Source organism: Botryllus schlosseri, chromosome 9 (assembly GCF_051294905.1).
Source record: "Botryllus schlosseri isolate E-star chromosome 9, Bs_hap1, whole genome shotgun sequence".
NCBI lineage: Eukaryota > Metazoa > Chordata > Ascidiacea > Stolidobranchia > Styelidae > Botryllus > Botryllus schlosseri.
Genome location: NC_137244.1, coordinates 959816 through 974132, shown reverse-complemented (window position 1 = coordinate 974132; position 14317 = coordinate 959816).

Sequence of the window (14317 nt, the reverse complement as noted above, 5' to 3'; positions counted from 1 at the left end):
AACGTACTTATTAATAGTAGCGGCTATGTCGGCTATGTTCATCATTCATGCGTAAAGTTCTCGTAGGTCACCTTCAGGCGGGGGAGGCGAGTGGCGTAGTGTGCAAAGCGACACCGTCACGAAACCAATGGCTGTTGTAGTGAAGGGTTGCCATACGTCCGGAATTTCCCGGACATGTCCGGAATTTTACTGTTCAAACTAGCGTCCGGGAGGAATTTCTAAAATAGACCAAATGTCCGGAAATTTGAAGACTTGACGTAGGCTCATAATTTTTTCGTAAATCAGCATTAAAACATAATTTTTTAGGAATATATATGCTGATACGTGATATTTGGTTGGAAAGGTTGGATAGGTTGGAAACCACTGGATGTGGGGTGTTTATAAAGCTCCGTGATGCGCGCCGGCATAAGGCCGATAAACAATCTTATCGGTGGGACATGAACATGACTTAACGATGTGAAATTACGCTCCCTTTTTTTTCGAACTCATCATCATCCACCAGCTCTACCACTAACTCTGATCACGTGGGCGGAGAGTATAGCATCTATAGAGTATAATATATGAAACAACCTATATTATTGACAGAATTCATTCAAATAATTCAACGACCAGATGCATATAGAAACCAGATTCATATAGCAAGCACCCCCCTGAAGTTGCATCGATTACCGTATAGTGTAGGCTTACCAGATTTTGGAAATCTAAATACCGTTTTTCTCTTCACATTGTCGGGTGGATGACTAAAAAAAAACACAAAAAAAGGTCATCTACTCCCGCTCAGATCTCAAAATACCGTTTTTCGCTCTGAGCTAAAATCACCATTTTTCACTCCGAAATACCCGCCGGAGCATCACTTCCGTGCTAATTTGCGGCATATCACTCGCAACTTGCACTAAATCTGACCTAAATTTTTAAAAAGAGGACAAAATCTCAAAAAAGAGGACAAAAGGGCGTCCTCCGAGGACACATTCAAAATAGTCAAAAAAGAGGACGTATGGCAAGCCTAATCAAATAGCCAATGGTTTTACGTTCGATATTGGTGCACTCGTTACCAGTCCATCCGGTGTCGATCAAGTCTATTGGAATGTAGTATTTTCCCGTTGGAACCAATCGAATAATCGAATTCAGCACTGTGCCATGCACATTGCGCCATGCCCGTAACTAATTAAACCAAGCACAAAGCACATTTACAAGTCACGGTGCGCGATAATTCGAGAATACTAGAGTATCAAGCAGTCACCAAGAATGATTGTACTAAACAGATGATTGCAAATTTGGAAATCTCGAATCAAATCAGTAATTTGTCTCCAACATAAAAAACACAGGGTACTGACATCGCATTGAGTATCTCACACCGCAGCTATTGTTTGCTGAGTGTAACGGCGTTTTGGGCTACTCTTCTGCCACCCCCTATTTACGCTCGAAAATCCTTACTGTAGTGAATGACGATCATGCGCAGTAATGAATTCTAATTCGCATGCATAGTTGCATAGCCTACACAATAACATTGTCCAATTTCGCAGCCCGATTAAAAAACGATCACGACGAACGAGTATTTGCTCATCCGATTCACAGCAACAATGAGATGGAATTCATCGGCGCGTGCTCGTGATATCGACATATGCAACGAAATCACGTTTTTATCCTCTGTTCCATTTCGCGTCATATATAGTGATCATTATTTTCGAACCGCACTATTTGCCAACAACGTTGTGCTGATGATGAAATTGCGGGTATGCCGAATACCCACACTATTCAGTATTCCGGCAACGTCATATGTGGTATGCAGTTGAAAGGGGTGTGCAATACACTCCGAATGCATTGTAATTGAGGTATAAATTTACTGTACTCAGGAAAGATGTATTATTGTAGGATAAAAATACCCTAATTTCAAATTATTAGCAACTTCTGGTGGTGGTACTTGCTCCACCACAACGAATCGTAATGGATTGAGGATTTAGCGGAGAACATTAAATCTTTGAAGTCGGTTTGAAATGTGCGCCCCGGGAATCATTGTACCGATGTAAGAGTGACATGAATTGATTGTACCATTGGATTGAATATCCTGACATCGCAACTTCAGTTGCTTTGGTACAAGACATACAATGTGCATTGTACAGCATGCATATTAAATAAATCTTTCTCCCTTCTCTGTAGTACACCATTCACCTATGAATTGTTTGAAGCTGACCCAGAATGATTATATTATTCCCCACAATAGTGGAACTAAGGTCCCAATCTAACAGCAGATGCGTGGATTTGATCACTGTGTTTCGCGACGCGAATGGAGCAGCGGACGATCATTCTATACACAGAGGTTCTAGCCTATGATCTATCAGGGCCGTAATTCCTGCACCAAAACCCCCAATTGCAGGAGCTCGAAGGGGCCCAAGATTATTTCGTTGGTCGTTTGTTGGAGTTTATTTATTAGACATGAAAATTTTCGTCGCGCTTCGCGTGATTTCATGGCCGATAGGTCTACATACAAATACCATCAGTAAATTATGAGACAAATGCGCATATTTTAGAAAAATAGGCATATCGGTGCCGTCGATTACCACGCATTGAACAGGATTATGGCTCCAAGATAAGAGGTGGGCCACAGCAGATTTTCAAACCGGACCAAGGGACACGGCCAAGAAAGGGCTGGTAAGCCCTGGTTTAAAGACTCAGGAGTCGGAGTCGGTCCATTGAAAATGTGTGGAGTCGGAGTTGGAGTCGGTGGTCAAATTTACCGACGCCGTAGCCCTTCTTCAAACCAATACAACGGCACATTTTTATAAACAAGCCAAGTTGTTTTGATGACTTTTCTACGCGCGTCGCTGATTGTCCTACGGTAGTTTGAAAGAAATTCTACAAACATTACATATTAAAAGATCGCTCAGATGCCATCGCGACCCAAATTATAACCGTCGCGACCCATACTTTCAGGACCCCTGATATAAAGAAACCGAAGACGTGGAGATAATACATATGTAAACATATGAATGTATATTAAAACAATTTAAGTGTTGATTTGATTATAGCGCACACGCGTCAGAAACATTACCGAGATTTTATAAAATGGTCATCCTGGTCAAGCTTCAGAACACACAATTCTGACACAAACATGTTAACTTTAAATGAGTTTCAGCATAAAGCTTACAGTATTCAACTCGCCTTTTTCACGTTCTTTTGTGAGGACGACATCAACATAATTTACTATTGTCTCAAACATAATTCCGTAGATTTATTTTGCACCTCATGATTTGATAAATTGTGCCTATAATTAGAATGTTTGGATTCAAATGGTGTTTTTCATCGCAGCAACGAATTTATTATAATATTGTCATGTTATGACAAGTAATATGTATTGCGTTACCATCGATGCAGGAACGGAAGTAGGCCCACCTATAAGTAACTCTTTATTGATTGCAACAGCATTCATCTTCAACTTTTTGTATTGCTTTGGACAACTCATTAAGGATGAGTAGAGACCGAAGTTATGATTGATTTGCAACTAACTGCGCATAGAGGACGAATCGTTTTTTTTTTCAAGTGAGGCACTGAAAATTCTACTCTAAAATCACACTCACTCATTTCCGTTCTGATTGCCTTGGATATTTAGCAACAGAAGCATTTCAAAATGCATAGGCCCCTAGGTTGGGCTATTGTACTAACAATACAATAAGAAAATGAAACATTAAGATTATAACTTAATCAATCTCGTGATAAAACGTAATAAGAAAAGTTCATTGAAGTCGCTCTAGGACAGTGGTTCTCAACCTTTTTTGACACGCGCCCCCCTTGGAGATGGTCAAAACAATCGCGCCCCCCTGACCCCCCTTGCATTTATTGTCATGTCAAAAAGAGCACATCATCTAATACAGAGGTGGGCAACGTTTTTGATAATCATGGCCGCATTTCGATTGCTTATGTAGCGTAAGGCCGCATTCCAGGGCATAGCCGCAATGAACGATCTGGACGCAAAATTCCTATGATAAACTGTCCATATCCATTCCCGGTGAACTCCGGACTATTCTACTTTTCACAATGGCCTATTGTACGCACCGAAATCGCGAGTGGCAATGTTATGAATAGTTGCCGGGAGATGCATATTGTCGCGCGGAGCGCGAAAATTTTTCAGGGCCGCGAACGAATTGTTTTTTCTTGCCAATTCCCATTCCGGCTCAGATTAAGAAGGGCGCTACTGCATTAAAATCGAAAAATGAAGTCTAGTTGAATTGCGCGGAGGGCGAAGAAAATTTCAAGATTAATTAAAATCTCTCGAAAATGCGGGAGTGAATTCGTAATTGCAATTTGCATGTCTACGGCCGCCAACACATACTAATTGAATTGGGTGTCGACGGCCGCTCAAATTCCCTTCTACGGCCGCAGGCTGTCCATGCCCATTCCTGATCTAATAGTATACATAAGGTATATTTTACGCCAATTTTGAATCTGCATTCCAGTTGTTGAGTCTTTTACATTGCTGACAAATTTCTCCAAACTTGTTTGAAAATAACAAAAAAAAACATTGAACAAGACATCCATTAATTAATTTCAAGGTAGGTCACCCTGAGACTATAATCCTGATGCTGGCAGTGAGTACAGAGAGCAAGGCGTCGTTCTGTTCTTCCAGGCTAAATTTGATCAGTTTTGGAAATTAATTAAATTGTGTTGATTTATAGCCTAATTGAGGGCGAAACCGGGCAACCTATGTTGCATCTAAGTCTGTCTTAGGCACTGCAGTTCGCAAGCTACTAACAAGAGCTGCCCAGCGAGACAAGCTTTAGGCTACTGTCAAAGCTATGAAGCAATGAATGACTTACACGTGGGAATTGCTCTCTATATCTCCAAAGAATTTCAAAAATTTGCTCAAATGAAGTTGAAATTAGACTATACTCCGTTGAGCGCGGTTGCTAGAGTTTGTATTTTGCAAGCTTTCTTGAATATGGAATAAATTTCATCTTCATTAATGGTCGTCTCATAATGGATGTGAAACACATGTTCACACACGTACAATTTATACTGACTTTGTCAATTTCTCGCGCCCCCCCTATACTGACTTCGTCAATTTCTCGCGCCCCCCTGAGAGCCTCCCGCGCCCCCCAGGTTGAGAACCCCTGCTCTAGTAATTTGATTTTTTACTGCACATTTTTATCGATATTTCTAACACGTTTCTCGATGCCTTCGCGGGCCTCACAAATTGTTGTCGCAGTTTGCCGTAGTTTGCCCACCCCTGTCATGTGCGAGAGTCTCTACCACTGATTTTCAATACCAATCGCAATACCCCGAGTCGACCTTCAATTTAACAAATAATATGCTATTCTTATATCAGGCTGGATCTACGTATTTACCGCGTTATGTCACCGACATTGAAAATATGTTATGACCTTTGGCGCATGTTGTGTATTTACTTTTCGTCAAATATAGGATTGCTATATCTGTTTCACTCACCTTGTTCCACCTTCAAGGTATGTCAATAAAATATTTTGTGTGTAGCTGGGTGATAGGCCTACCATATTCAATATAGAATCTACTTTTCAATATTCTATATTTGCTTAAGATACACAATATTGAAATCAATGCGCGTGTTGATTGGCCACCCGTATTCCATGACATTCCTTCGTTTTGGTATTCCCTATATTTTGAGACTGTGCTACAACAATAGACTTTTACCACCGTCAATTTGTTATAGGCCTACAGCTTTGGCGTGCTGAGAGGCGCGAATGCGCTTGATGATCAGTGCAGGATCGGATAGTGTCATGTCAGGCAATATGAATGGCCCTGAACCGAAGAGACCTTCTACCTCAACCGGATGCTTGGTATATCAAACATTTCAAGAATGCATGAATGGAAACAAATGCAACCTATCGCACAACATTTCGACTTGTCACGTACGTGTAGCGGTGGGTACCGTAGTCTCAAACATTGGGGATGTATCTGGAATTGTCACGTTCCAATTGAATAATAGTACAGGCCTGTCTGGTGATCAATTCTATATTTTGAAGGGTCGCTGGTTTAACTCGGGAGCTGCACCGGGAGATACCGTAGAACTTCAAATATCCGAAAAGATGAATGACGACACTGGCTTTTGCTTTGCAAGAATCTCGAAAATAGTTCATCTATGAACAAAAAGTGCAACTGGACTCGGAAGTTTTCACCAAGATAAGAACGGTTGTTGGGAGTTCCACGTTTACAGTGACTGCCGGTTTCACGACCGGTGTAGAAGATGGCACGACACAAATCGCACGTGTGAGCAATCACTTCATGTGGCAAAGGTTTGTTCTGTCACAGAATCGCGTTATGGGGGTTATGAAGTTGAAGTGGTGAATAAGAACGGCGTAAACAAAACATATTACGTGCCGCGAAGCGGACATTGCTACCTGAAAAATGCGACAAAGGGCAACTTAGTTATTATGCAGGAATCGTCGGAAATATACCGAGCAGCCAGTATAAACTATGGGAAAATATGCGCAGTACTCCACGAAAGTCAGGGTATTAATGAAGCTTGTATACCAATCGAAGAAGCTCTGAGGTATGGCTTCACTTTTGTGGACAAATCTCGTCATCTGAGGAAAATTACTATGCATATTCAACGAATATATGCAAGGATCATTATCAGGATTGTAAACGTATCGGGGTTCACATTCGAGCAACAGCCGTCGGCGATCAATGCAACAAATTAGACAGGAATTTCTTACCATTTCATAAAACACATCCGCGAGATCAAGCGGATGGATTTATGGCCAATTCCATCCAGTTAGCTGTTTCTGTGTATTCTCATTCTGCTTCTGGTGACATCGAGCAACCCGTCCTCACTTCCTTGTTTATTGATTCAGCCCGCTTCCTAGATTGCGACGACGAAGATATGTGTCGAGAGTATGTAGAAAATCTGTGGAAACTATTCGCGAAAAATTCATTTATCGACGATGTTTCATCCACAGTTGCCGGATTATTGTTGGTTAACTCTCCTACCAGTTGGAGACCGAAACTGATAACTCGAAATTCCTTGAATTTCTTCAATCAACAGATAACTCTGTATTTTCGCTCAAAGATGGGGAAATTCGTGTTAGCTAATCATGTCCGTCCCACATTTGGCATACCAGATGGCGAAATAGTGATACCGGGTGTGATAATCGACAAAATAGATCTAGCTTGGGAGTCCTCTGACTCTAAAGTCAATGAAAAAGAATATGCTCTTGCAAATCTGCTTCGTTCAGCGAAGCGAACCGATAGAAAATTCTGGAGGGAATATGAAGATTGGTATTCATCTGTTGCCACACCATGCGACGAATTAACAGATAGTAATATCGTAATAACTACATCTCCAATCGGCCAAACATCAAACTATGTAAATCAACAAATACTATTGGCATTATTGATAACGCCATCGATCTCTCTGTATTCGGCGAATGAAATGTTGGGATTCGTGATACGAAGATACGAAACACCAATCATTCAGAAGGCAGTGTTGAGAGGATTACGGAAAGACTATCTACATGTGCAATTCATCGGCGTTCATGGTCGTTCACGAGGCAAACGAGACATTTTAATCAGAGATCTTTTTGGTGAAGGATGCTTGGAAAGCCCGTCATTGATCTATAGCACCGAAGACCATGACGATATCGAACGAAATGATTTGTCAATCATGTCATTTGTGATGCAAAATCAAGCATGCGAGGAGTACTGCAACACTAAACTGGTCGTTCAGCAGGGAGAAAAACTAGCGGCATTGGCGAGTACAGTAAAGAAACACGGAATCGATAGCCCCGAGACAGTCGATAGCATTCATGAAATCGTTTCTGCAGATACCATCAACGACAATCCTTACGCGGCCATGAAAGGTGGAGGTACTAAAGTAACACTTCGGCGCGGGACTGAACTGCAAATTCAAATCGCCATTAAATCAGATTTTGACGAAGTTGAGCGTGATACATACTTACGACTTCTGAGAATCGGAAAAGACTGTCATAAATGCTTGGCTCATCTTAACGATCCCGAGAGAACCTATTTGAGAAGTCATAGAAGAGATGTTAAAGACCTCTTATCCCCAGATCTTGTTGTTACAACTGTTGAAAATATCCGGAAAAATCACACTAAAACGGCCATTTTTAAGGAAAAACGAATAATCTGGGATGACTATTACTTTTCCGGAGGTAAATTCGTCTCTGCTGGAAGTAATGTCAAGCAATCGAGTCTTTTGTGCATACGTAGAGAAATATTGTCAAGCAATGAGTTGGAGATATCGTTTGTTTGGATTTGTCACGCTGTTGTATCGAATGTATCGGAGGGCGAAGTCACATTCCTAGTTTGCAGTCTTCATCAAGAACAAACTCCAGATATTATCTTCAAAGACGATACAGAGTTTATTGTCGAAGTCATTGATATTGATGACGCAGACTCAGATCATTGCAGTACTAAAAATCAGCGTAGTAAGGTCGCGCACAGTAGACCAATATGATTTCATGAACGTAAAGGTGAATATAATTTAGGTAGTGGGTATCGTGGTTTCTCTCGCACCGCATTGACGCCCATATGAAATATTTCATCACAGTAAATATGGCCCATCATAACGTCTGAAGCTACCATTTCGCAATCTGGCATTTAACTATCATATGGTAATCTAGCAGCCCATGGCGTGTCCTAATCTGGGGAAGTGGACTCATACTCTAATTAGCTTTAGACCACTGTTGAAACTTTCTGGACAAAAGGATTTTTAGAAGTAGTATTTAAATTTCTCTTTCAATTCCCAGTATCTTACTTTGAGTTCTTACGAGTTTCAGTTATTTTGTCTGGAGAACATGGGGGAGGGCACCATACCATGATGTTTTCTAAATCGGGGTTTTCCAGCAAACGAAGTGTTAGCATCGCATTTCCATATCAATACCATCATTTTCATTCCATGACGGATGGACGGTCGGACGAATGCTTATGCTGTCGAAAATAAATACCTCCTGGCGTGCATCAATTCACATAGCTCAATTTGCATCTTTTGACAGTCCATTTTAACGAATTACGATCTTTTTCATGACCACTTACTTACTTAAGAAGATTTAAAGTCATTCAAATCTACTTCTACTTCAAGCAGTTTTAACTGCTTTTAAAAGAAGTACTTCTACTCGTACTTGAGTAGATTTTTGTGTGACTGCTTATACTTTTACTTGAGTAGCTATCTTGACTACTTTGACCCCCCTGGCTCGAGTCGTCGCTAGGTATCGTGTACTGTACATAAATATAGGCTATCACTTCACTGAATGGTAGGGTTGAAATTAGCAATATGACGTCACGCGACGTCATGAGGTTCACGTTCGCGTTCACACAGATCCCTTCAAAAAGGCTCGCGGTCACACGATCCTAAACCTTTCAGAGGTTCAAACCATCCTTATACGCATTTCACAGGAGATTACTTGATGATTTCAATATTCCTGGACTTTATTACATTAATTTTTATAGGTATACCATCTACGAAGCGGTCGAAACAACCGTATGCTGGATAGATTCTACCCGTAAACCGTTCACCGATTTTGCGATCCTGCGTTGACAACGTAAATGAACCAGAGAGCAATGCAGGGCCACAGACGATCATCCCACGTTTTGTTGTATGAGCAATGTTGCACGATGTTAGTAAGAATGGTGACAATGCATGTAGTCATTCTAAATTTACTGTGTTTTGGAACTTTCACTAGCTTGATTATAAATTGCAGTCACGTCTGTCATACATTGCATGTGTTTGTTCCCTGTAGATTTGCTAAACGCGTTGTTATAGCAAGGGATCGTCTGTATTTGGGCTTTACGGTCATTTTGAGCGAGATATTTGATCTGATGATCTGCGTTATATTTTTCCTTCGATTATTATTGGAACATATCAATACCAATTTAAATATAATCATTATTGATATTGAGTCAGAGTAATTGCGTTGCTTCGTAACCTCTTTAGCGATCGTATACCCCTCGTGCTTCCAATAAGATTTCTCGTTGCCCCTGTCCATTGTCAACACAATTTCTGATGGTACCTATAATAAAATCAGAAAGCCCATCATTCACATAAATTCGCGCGTAGCGCGAAGACTATTTTCCAGCTGAATAAATTGGCCAAGAAAATATTCCACAGCATATAGGCCTCATTCCGTAATGCATCTCGTACACCCTGATGCGGTGCTTCGTACCTCGAAGGGGTCGACGGACCCTGGTTGAGAACCCCTGGAATAGAAATGTCCAATCGGCGAAGAATTCATTGGTTTTACAGCTGTAGAGTGTAGAGCTTATACTTACTCGCCACCGATAATATCATGGATAAATGGAACAAACAACACCAAGCATGTAACTATACGTCACGGGGGTCACAGAATACAAATGGTTGCAATACTGACCAAATCCGATAGCTATATACTCTATGCAAGGCAATCTGCAGCCTTTTGATATATTATTATTCCCCATGACAGTTTCATAGATTGCAACGTCCGTAGGATTACCAAGTCACCGTTTTGAGTCGCAAGTCCTTATCTGATTTTAACGTTTGAATCGACTCAACTCACTACACAGTCAATCCGAAATCGATATATTTTACGGAAATGTCGCACCAACCAAATCACAATTTTCAGTCACGTATCATCAACGGGTCATGTTTTATCATCATGAACTAGAAATGTGACTAAGTGATGTGATAGTGAAGTTTGTTGAGATTTCAGTGATTTCTAGTTTTAGTATGAACTTCAAGTAATTATATCTAAAAAAAGATATTTGGCACTTAAATATATTGTTGAATACTTGAAATTCCAAAATGCTGTGGCGAACCGCATAAAATGCTTTCGCGGGCCGCGTGTCTGAGACCTCTGATATAGATCATAGGTACGGAATGAATGCCCTGATGATGATGATATCGACCATAAAAACGCTGCAAGACGATTTAGTCCCGGTTAAAGATATTTTTGTCCGTATATGACATGGGTGGGAAGCCTATTCGGTCAAAGGAGCTATACTTACCCTATATCCAGGCCGATTTAATATATCGTGATGCGATATTGCGATATATTACTTAAAATATCGCAGATTAGAGCCCTAATATATCGCAAATATCGCACCCCATATAAACCCACCCAAATGCACTTGCGTTCAGGAGGCATGTTCAACAAGGCAAAATAAGGAATGACAAGCTCACGGCCTATAGGAAGCGCCCCCCGGCCTGCCGTACGGCAGATTAATATATCACACTTTTCGAGGCTTAATATATCTCATTGCGATATATTAAGGCAATTGCGATATATTAAATCGGCCTGCCTATATCTTCAAGTGTCAATGTTATTCCACTATGACGTCACAATTGCATATTGGTGACGCTAAGCCTTGAAAAACAATAAAAAGCATGTTTTAAACGAGGGCCTTGTTTTGGAAAATAGTATCGAAAGTGTACTTTTCGTTGATAAATTAACTCTTTCAGGCGCAAGGAGCGCAAAATTTCAGTATTCGTCAAAATAACTTATCACTACTCAACTCGAATTCTTGGAAACAATATACTCTAATCAGATAGGACCACTCGAATTATTGTACGCAGCCTTTTACACCACGGCGATATTCTATTTTGATTCCTGAGCACGTTCTGACTCCGTACTACGCATTTTGTAAAACACCGATAATGCAGATCGGAAGGCGATGAGTCGCCTTGACAAATCTAAACACGAAGCAAGCCATTCTGGAGTCTACTTCGGTCAGACTCAAGCCTGTAGCCCATTGATGTTGCTGCAGTGGATCCTACCACTACCCTATTCCTCATCCTCCAAATATGCGATTCCGTCTGTTTGGATTTGAATATGTTATTTTCAGCAATCGGTCGAAAATCAGGCGAAGCAATTCGCGTGAAAATGAACTGTATCGAATAATCTTGAATTTGGGGACTTTGCGTTCGTGAAATAGCAAATAAGCTAATCAATTTGTCGCACACTCTTAACAAAAGGGTGTGTATTTCCACCCGTGTACCACCCCTTATGAGTGAATATACGCACATCCATGAGACACCAAAACAGGACCTGCCTCAGACTTCAACCGCGGTATAAATCGAGAACAACATTCTGTTCCAAATATACATCTAGGAACGTAGGAAGGTATGCGCGTAGGCAAGCAGGATTTATGACCGCGATATAATTCTGAGTTAGGATATGTTTTCGTGTAACACCCTTTTCATCCCTTTGGGTGTCAATACATACTCTTTTGGCTAGGAGTGCAGGCTGAGCTGTTACTGAACGTGACCCGCATCGCGCCAGGTATGCGAAATCTCAATACACATATCGTTCGATACACAATAATCACAAATACGTTCCATTTTGTAAGCTTATATGCATAGCGAAATTACTACCTTATTACCATAATATAGCACGATGTGTAGTGTTCATGTCTGCGATTTAGGTGCTGTAACTTAAGAGTACGTCAAGTTTCCCGAGGGACTACATCGCTAGGTCTTATGAAAGGAAACTATGATTAAGCTATATGAAGTGGAGAGCTAATTCATGGACCGGATGCTGTCGTGTAGATTAATCTATGCCAACATTGTTACTGTGGGCATTTCATGTTAATTTAGGGGGTTCAGTAATTAAGGAGCCGTACCTGTATTCGCTAGATGGCGTATGCTTGACGACACTTCTTGTGCTAGTCCAGTGGCTCCCAACGTGGGCGACTTGGCGGTCTAGGGGGGCGATATTGCGTTATAACGGCTAAATTGGAGCCAAGTCGGAGAAATGACCTTTTTTTATTCAACCCATAAAAATTTAGCTGCAAAAGTGTAAAATTGAATAGTATATTCATATTGAAATGAACCCGAATATTTTCGGCTGACACTCGTCAGGGGTAATCGTCAGCAACTAGTAGAGAATTCGAAAGAACAGCGTATTCTCTACTAGTAGCTGACGATTACCTTTGACGAGTTTCATCCGAAAATATTCGGGTTCATTTCAATATGAATATACTATTCAATTGTATATTGAAGTTCTGTACCTCCAAGAAGCTGTTCAAAAGTGTAAAAGCTCGACATCGAGCCGAAAAGTTGATGTTTTTTTGTATGCTCATTATTCGGTTCACAAAATTTGGGGGCGATGATCGGTGTGCAGGTTGAAAAGGGGGCGATGCGCCGAAAAAGGTTGGGAACTACTGTGCTAGTCTAATGCAGGGTTGCCAGATCGGCCCTTATTGGACCAAATTCCACAAATATGGACCTTTTGAGAGACAATTAGCCCCCCCAAAAATAATTTGGACCTTTATTTTCAATATCTGGCTCTTTTTGGAAGCAGTTGAGACATACTATAGCTATTCAAATAAATGTATCTCGCAAATTGAGCTGACAATGTTATGCCAATGTCAAAGATTCGAGTGGAAACACTGTGGAGTATAGATGAAGATTTGAAAGTATTTTTGTAGAATACAGACTGTGCTGGAATTGTAAATACATATTTGTGAACAGGTGGACGAAAAAGTATCGAACATGGCTCGAAGCTAAGTAGCCGAAAAAGTATGAAGAAGAGTACACTAAAGTACTTAATGATTGATAGAAATTTCAAAGAAAAAAGCTTTGATATAACCATAGAGTTTTTTTGGTGATAAACCTAAAAATTGAGTACATAAGTGGGATAAGAAAACCATTGTCACAAAATGAAGAGTAATAGGTAGGACTAGGAATAGTTGAAAAATATCAAATTATCTTTACGTCTTGCATAATTGGCAATATTTACTTGTTATGGCTCTAAGGGTCCGTATCGAGAAATTCATAGAGACCGATTGAGTCTTCATTTTCTCCTCACCGAAATGCGGGGAAAGCAGTTAGCTACAATAAAGATACAGAACAAATACGCTTGCAGAATGTTCAGTATCGGATAGGAATGACCGATACGAATTTGAAATTCAACTATAGTTTGACTATACTAGTGCATTTCAATATTTTGTAGATTCATTTCGCCATCATACCGTATCTTAATTCGACCAATACATAATACCTGAGACAGACCGTATATGTGCATACATAGGCGCCGACTTTTATTTTTTTACGAGGTGGCGAAGTCTTGTGACGTCATAATTGTTCCATATCGGTGACGTCATCGTCGCACTAAAACGCACTTTACTACATGCCGCTGGTTTACGTGCAGCGTTAAACTATTCGTGTGGCGTTTTAATACCGGCCCTGTGATCATTAATATCAAACCATGCAGTCGAGTTATTAAATGGAATCTTAAAACGGTACGAGTACGATCGTACGAAAATATAACTGCGCTACTAGTCTGTCCGACAGAATTCACCGAACAGAAAGCAGAATTTACGTCACTGAGAATTTGTAGTTGTATCAATGTTATTC